Source organism: Convolutriloba macropyga, unplaced genomic scaffold (assembly GCF_964194025.1).
Source record: "Convolutriloba macropyga unplaced genomic scaffold, txConMacr16.3 SCAFFOLD_2059, whole genome shotgun sequence".
Classification (NCBI taxonomy): domain Eukaryota; kingdom Metazoa; phylum Xenacoelomorpha; order Acoela; family Convolutidae; genus Convolutriloba; species Convolutriloba macropyga.
This window is the reverse complement of record NW_027452830.1, coordinates 30001-37569: the sequence shown is the minus strand read 5'-3', so window position 1 is coordinate 37569 and position 7569 is coordinate 30001.

Below are 7569 nucleotides of genomic sequence, written 5' to 3'. Positions count from 1 at the left end.
GCTACTAGTTACTACACAGTACTCTACACACTTAGAGTTACCCACGATTACACATTTCACATGCTGATGTTTCGGCTCGCGCGTACTAGAAACAGCATAATACTATGTGTACTGGTAGATAGCGCTCTGTGAGCATTTCCCATGAGCAGGTTTTGCCCTCCAAATCTCTGTTCTACTGTTACCAATACCGGCTAACAACTGTATCATACTAGGGAGAATTGACTCATGATTTAAAAACCAGATGTTCACATGTCGATGTTTCGGCTCTCGCCTACTAGAAACAACATAATACTAGTCTGTTAAAAATCTCAATCACGCCGCCTCTTCAGATACAGAAGTTTTACCTTTTATTGGTTAGAGAACAGCTTTCCAGCTGTCGACATGGTTACTAGTAACAACACCGTACTCAACACAAAAACTTTTCAACTTCACAACTTTCACATGCTGATGTTTCTGCTTTCGCATACTAGAAACAGCATAATACTTATTGTTTTGTCAAGTAATTTGTGTGTCTTTCCCATGTGAAGTTTCACCGGTCAACAATGTTTCCCTGACCAATTACGGCTACTAGTAGCTGTATAATACTAGGGAAAATGATTGAGGATTTAATATCAGATTTTCACATGTTGATGTTTCGGCTTTCGCCTACTAGAAACAACATAATAATAGTCTGCTAAGAAATCTCGCTCAAATTGCCTTTTCACATACAGAAGTTTCACCTTCTATTGGTTAGAGAACAGTTCTCAGCTGTCGACATGGTTACTAGTAACAACATCGTACTCAACACAAAAATTCTTCAACTTCACAACTTTCACATGCTGATGTTTCTGCTTTCGCGTACTAGAAACAGCATAATACTTATTGCTTTGTCAAGAAGTGTGTGTGTCTTTCCCATGCGAAAGTTTCACCGGTCAGCAATAATTGCCGTGTCCAATTAAGGTTACTCATAGCTGTATAATACTAGGGAAAATGATTGAGGATTTAATATCAGATTTTCACATGTTGATGTTTCGGCTTTCGCCTACTAGAAACAACATAATACTAGTCTGCTAATAAATCTCGCTCAAATTGCCTTTTCACATACAGAAGTTTCACCTCTTCTTGGTCACTGTACAGATGATGCTGTCTGTTCTTTATTTGGTTCTGCTTATTATAAGGAGGGGCATCACTCCTTCCTCCTTGGTTTGCATGCATTAAGCCTGCTTTGTGAAAAGCGTATCTTTCTAGCTTTTCTTCGCCTTACTCGAGTAGGACGATACAATCCAGACATTAGTCAGTCTTGGTGTAAAGTCACTGAGTATTATTCGGTTCTGCTTTATTCAGCAATATGCTGTATAATTGTTGTAATTTGCGAACATATTTGTTCTCAGTTCCGAACTACTAGCGACGACAGATTACCAGCGGTCATGAGCCATCAAGGTAGTTCTTTGGTGCATCAAGTAGAGAGGTGCCATCAAACAACACTTCCCTAATAATGCTACACACATAGAATTTGCTACAGTGCAGCTTTTTACTTTGCAAAATTTGCGCACAAATTTTGCATAGAATAAATGTTTTATCAAGATTTTTAGATCCCCTCCCTTGAGAGAACGTTACTCCTTTAAGTGAACACCCCGCGGCGTCCTGTTGTTATTGCTTATAACCATTTCGCAAGCCGGAGGCATAATGCACTACGCAAGCCGCTACTTTGGCACAGAGGCACCTAGTTTTACACCCGGGACTTCAGGTGGCCCAGTTTTACACCCAGTACAGCGGTGCCAGTTGGTAACCCGGTGGATCCTCGGAGACCAGACATGATCATAGATCAAACCCGATGTATGCTACTCCTGAACGTATAGTATCTCCACTGTGCAATGAAATTATCGTTCGTTTCGGGCCTTCCTATACGTTCAGCAGACAATCGCTAGGAATTCACCTCGTGACCCGTGGTGACCACACTGGATTTCAAGTTTATTGATTTGGACAGACCTGTCATTTATTTTGCTTTTCAGCTTCAGTTCTGCTCGATCTAGCTTGCCTAAGGCTTGATCTCGCTTTGCTCACCCCTGTAGGAGCCTCTACTAGTACCACTCGGAGTAATGGGGAATCCACCAGACCTAATCGATGAATGCCATCAAACAACAAACATCATACCCGGCTTCATCAGGCATATTTTATTACTTCCGAGAGGTACTTTAGTATCAGATCTTTCTCCATGCCTCTTATGAGGACCCGTCAGACCTTTCGGTTTATCGTTTAGCTTCAGTCCTGCTCGATCTAGCTTTCCCAAGGCTCGATCTAGCTCTATTCGCCCCACTAGAGGGCTCTCTAAGACCCCTCGGTCTTAGTGTTAGCTCCGGTACTGCTCGGTCGTGCTTGCTGAAGGCCCGACCCAGCTTTAGTTAGATTCTCGTACTTTCTCTTGGCCTCTCTAGGAGGACCAGACAGACCTCTCGGTCTATCGTTTAGCTTCAGTCCTGCTCGATCTAGCTTGCCCAAGGCTTGATCAAGCTCTATTCGCCCCGCTAGAGGGCTCTCTAAGACCCCTCGGTCTTAGTGTTATCTTCTGTAATGCCTAACCAAGCTTACTACAGGCCTTGGTCAGGTCTTTATCGGTCACCGATTAGTAACAGACCAATCATAGGGCCTTCCACCCTATCCGGGTTGAGGTCTTTAGTCCAGCCATATTTTGACAAGACACCTCTCCCTAATAATGCCCCACACATAGAATTACTGTCCATGCAGTATTTAACTTGTGTTTTTTTCTAAAATTTGATTTTCACTTTTTGGAGGTTCATTTGCTCCTCTGACACTCTTTCAGCTTCAATCTTACTCGATCTAGCTTTCCCAAGGCTCGATCTAGCTCTATTCGCCCCACTAGAGGGCTCTCTAAGACACTTCGGTCTTAGTGTTAGCTCCGGTCTTGCTCAATCGTGCTTGCTGAAGGCGCGATCAAGCTTTAGTTAGCTTCTCGTACTTCCTCTTGGCCTCTCTAGGAGGACCAGACAGACCTCTCGGTCTATCGTTTAGCTTCAGTCCTGCTCGATCTAGCTTTCCCAAGGCTCGATCTAGCTCTATTCGCCCTGCTAGAGGGCTCTCTAAGACCCCTCGGTCTTAGTGTTAGCTCCGGTACAGCTCGGTCGTGCTTGCTGAAGGCCCGATCAAGCTTTAGTTAGATTCTCGTACTTTCTCTTGGCCTCTCTAGGAGGACCAGACAGACCTCTCGGTCTATCGTTTAGCTTCAGTCCTGCTTGATCTAGCTTTCCCAAGGCTCGATCTAGCTCTATTCGCCCTGCTAGAGGGCTCTCTAAGACCCCTCGGTCTTAGTGTTAGCTCCGGTACAGCTCGGTCGTGCTTGCTGAAGGCCCGATCAAGCTTTAGTTAGCTTCTCGTACTTTCTCTTGGCCTCTCTAGGAGGACCAGACAGACCTCTCGGTCTATCGTTTAGCTTCAGTCCTGCTCGATCTAGCTTTCCCAAGGCTCGATCTAGATCTATTCGCCCTGCTAGAGGGCTCTCTAAGACCCCTCGGTCTTAGTGTTAGCTCCGGTACAGCTCGGTCGTGCTTGCTGAAGGCCTGATCAAGCTTTAGTTAGCTTCTCGTACTTTCTCTTGGCCTCTCTAGGAGGACCAGACAGACCTTTCGGTCTCTTGCTTAGCTTCAGTCCTGCTCGATCTAGCTTTCCCAAGGCTCGATCTAGCTCTATTCGCCCCGCTAGAGGGCTCTCTAAGACCCCTCGGTCTTAGTGTTAACTCCTGTAATGCCTAACCAAGCTTACTACAGGCCTTGGTCAGGTCTTTATCGGTCACCGATTAGTAACAGACCGATCATGGGGCCTTCCACCCTATCCGGGTTGAGGTCTTTAGTCCAGCCATATTTTGACAAGACACCTCCCCCTAATAATGCCCCACACATAGAAATACTGTCCATGCAGTATTTAACTTGTGTTTTTTCTAAAATTTGATTTTCACTTTTTGGAGGTTCATTTGCTCCTCTGACACTCTTTCAGCTTCAATCTTACTCGATCTAGCTTTCCCAAGGCTCGATCTAGCTCTATTCGCCCCACCAGAGGGCTCTCTAAGACACTTCGGTCTTAGTGTTAGCTCCGGTCTTGCTCAATCGTGCTTGCTGAAGGCGCGATCAAGCTTTAGTTAGCTTCTCGTACTTTCTCTTGGCCTCTCTAGGAGGACCAGACAGACCTCTCGGTCTATCGTTTAGCTTCAGTCCTGCTCGATCTAGCTTTCCCAAGGCTCGATCTAGCTCTATTCGCCCCGCTAGAGGGCTCTCTAAGACCCCTCGGTCTTAGTGTTAGCTCCGGTACAGCTCGGTCGTGCTTGCTGAAGGCCCGATCAAGCTTTAGTTGGCTTCTCGTACTTTCTCTTGGCCTCTCTAGGAGGACCAGACAGACCTCTCGGTCTCTTGCTTAGCTTCAGTCCTGCTCGATCTAGCTTGCCCAAGGCTTGATCAAGCTCTATTCGCCCCGCTAGAGGGCTCTCTAAGACCCCTCGGTCTTAGTGTTAGCTCCGGTACAGCTCGGTCGTGCTTGCTGAAGGCCCGATCAAGCTTTAGTTAGCTTCTCGTTTTTTCTCTTGGCCTCTCTAGGAGGACCAGACAGACCTCTCGGTCTATCGTTTAGCTTCAGTCCTGCTCGATCTAGCTTTCCCAAGGCTCGATCTAGCTCTATTCGCCCCGCTAGAGGGCTCTCTAAGACCCCTCGGTCTTAGTGTTAGCTCCGGTACAGCTCGGTCGTGCTTGCTGAAGGCCCGATCAAGCTTTAGTTGGCTTCTCGTACTTTCTCTTGGCCTCTCTAGGAGGACCAGACAGACCTCTCGGTCTATCCTTTAGCTTCAGTCCTGCTCGATCTAGCTTTCCCAAGGCTCGATCTAGCTCTATTCGCCCCGCTAGAGGGCTCTCTAAGACCCCTCGGTCTTAGTGTTATCTCCTGTAATGCCTAACCAAGCTTACTACAGGCCTTGGTCAGGTCTTTATCGGTCACCGATTAGTAACAGACCGATCATAGGGCCTTCCACCCTATCTGGGTTGAGGTCTTTAGTCCAGCCATATTTTGACAAGACACCTCCCCCTAATAATGCCCCACACATAGAATTACTGTTTATGCAGCTTTTCACTTGTGAAATTTTTAATTTTCGCAATTATTATAGAATAAGTGTTTGCGCAGCTTTTCATAGGTCGAGCTCTAGCTAGCTAGCTCAAGCTAGCTAGCTAGCTCAAGCTCAAGCTATCTAGCTCAAGCTCAAGCCAGCTAGCTCAAGCTCAAGCTAGCTAGCTAGCTCAAGCTCAAGCTAGCTAGCTAGCTCAAGCTCAAGCTAGCTAGCTCAAGCTCAAGCTAGCTAGCTCAAGCTCAAGCTAGCTAGCTAGCTCAAGCTCAAGCTCAAGCTAGCTAGCTCAAGCTCAAGCTCAAGCTAGCTAGCTAGCTCAAGCTCAAGCTAGCTAGCTAGCTCAAGCTCAAGCTAGCTAGCTAGCTCAAGCTCAAGCTAGCTAGCTCAAGCTCAAGCTCAAGCTCAAGCTAGCTAGCTAGCTCAAGCTAGCTAGCTAGCTCAAGCTCAAGCTAGCTAGCTAGCTCAAGTTCAAGCTAGCTAGCTAGCTCAAGCTCAAGCTAGCTAGCTAGCTCAAGCTCAAGCTAGCTAGCTCAAGCTCAAGCTAGCTAGCTCAAGCTCAAGCTAGCTAGCTAGCTCAAGCTCAAGCTCAAGCTAGCTAGCTCAAGCTCAAGCTCAAGCTAGCTAGCTAGCTCAAGCTCAAGCTAGCTAGCTAGCTCAAGCTCAAGCTCAAGCTAGCTAGCTAGCTCAAGTTCAAGCTAGCTAGCTAGCTCAAGCTCAAGCTAGCTAGCTCAAGCTCAAGCTAGCTAGCTCAAGCTCAAGCCAGCTAGCTCAAGCTCAAGCTCAAGCTAGCTAGCTAGCTCAAGCACAAGCTAGCTAGCTAGCTCAATCTCAAGCTAGCTAGCTCAAGCTCAAGCTAGCTAGCTCAAGCTCAAGCTAGCTAGCTAGCTCAAGCTCAAGCTCAAGCTAGCTAGCTCAAGCTCAAGCTCAAGCTAGCTAGCTAGCTCAAGCTCAAGCTAGCTAGCTAGCTCAAGCTCAAGCTCAAGCTAGCTAGCTCAAGCTCAAGCTCAAGCTAGCTAGCTAGCTCAAGCTCAAGCTGGCTAGCTAGCTCAAGCTCAAGCTAGCTAGCTAGCTCAAGCTCAAGCTAGCTAGCTCAAGCTCAAGCTCAAGCTCAAGCTAGCTAGCTAGCTCAAGCTAGCTAGCTAGCTCAAGCTCAAGCTAGCTAGCTAGCTCAAGTTCAAGCTAGCTAGCTAGCTCAAGCTCAAGCTAGCTAGCTAGCTCAAGCTCAAGCTAGCTAGCTCAAGCTCAAGCTAGCTAGCTCAAGCTCAAGCTAGCTAGCTAGCTCAAGCTCAAGCTCAAGCTAGCTAGCTCAAGCTCAAGCTCAAGCTAGCTAGCTAGCTCAAGCTCAAGCTAGCTAGCTAGCTCAAGCTCAAGCTAGCTAGCTAGCTCAAGTTCAAGCTAGCTAGCTAGCTCAAGCTCAAGCTAGCTAGCTCAAGCTCAAGCTAGCTAGCTCAAACTCAAGCTAGCTAGCTAGCTCAAGTTCAAGCTAGCTAGCTAGCTCAAGCTCAAGCTAGCTAGCTAGCTCAAGCTCAAGCTAGCTAGCTCAAGCTCAAGCTAGCTAGCTCAAGCTCCAGCTAGCTAGCTAGCTCAAGCTCAAGCTCAAGCTAGCTAGCTCAAGCTCAAGCTCAAGCTAGCTAGCTAGCTCAAGCTCAAGCTAGCTAGCTAGCTCAAGCTCAAGCTAGCTAGCTAGCTCAAGTTCAAGCTAGCTAGCTAGCTCAAGCTCAAGCTAGCTAGCTCAAGCTCAAGCTAGCTAGCTCAAGCTCAAGCCAGCTAGCTCAAGCTCAAGCTCAAGCTAGCTAGCTAGCTCAAGCACAAGCTTGCTAGCTAGCTCAAGCTCAAGCTAGCTAGCTCAAGCTCAAGCTAGCTAGCTCAAGCTCAAGCTAGCTAGCTCAAGCTCAAGCTCAAGCTAGCTAGCTAGCTCAAGCACAAGCTTGCTAGCTAGCTCAAGCTCAAGCTAGCTAGCTCAAGCTCAAGCTAGCTAGCTCAAGCTCAAGCTAGCTAGCTAGCTCAAGCTCAAGCTCAAGCTAGCTAGCTCAAGCTCAAGCTCAAGCTAGCTAGCTAGCTCAAGCTCAAGCTAGCTAGCTAGCTCAAGCTCAATTGGGAGCGCTTTTCTCGCACTCTGATTGGCTGCCACTGTTAGGCCATTTGGGAGCGCTTTTCTCGCACTCTGATTGGCTGCCACTGTTAGGCCATTTGGGAGCGCTTTTCTCGCACTCTGATTGGCTGCCAGTGTTAGGCCATTTGGGAGCGCTTTTCTCGCACTCTGATTGGCTGCCAGTGTTAGGCCATTTGGGAGCGCTTTTCTCGCACTCTGATTGGCTGCCAGTGTTAGGCCATTTGGGAGCGCTTTTCTCGCTTTTCTCTTCAGCTTACTTCAGCTAATTTAGAACACAACCGAACATTTGTAGCAAGACACCGCACAACCTTGGCTGCTTGGTTGCCTGAGCACAAGTTCAAGTTCTTTCCCAGTGCCG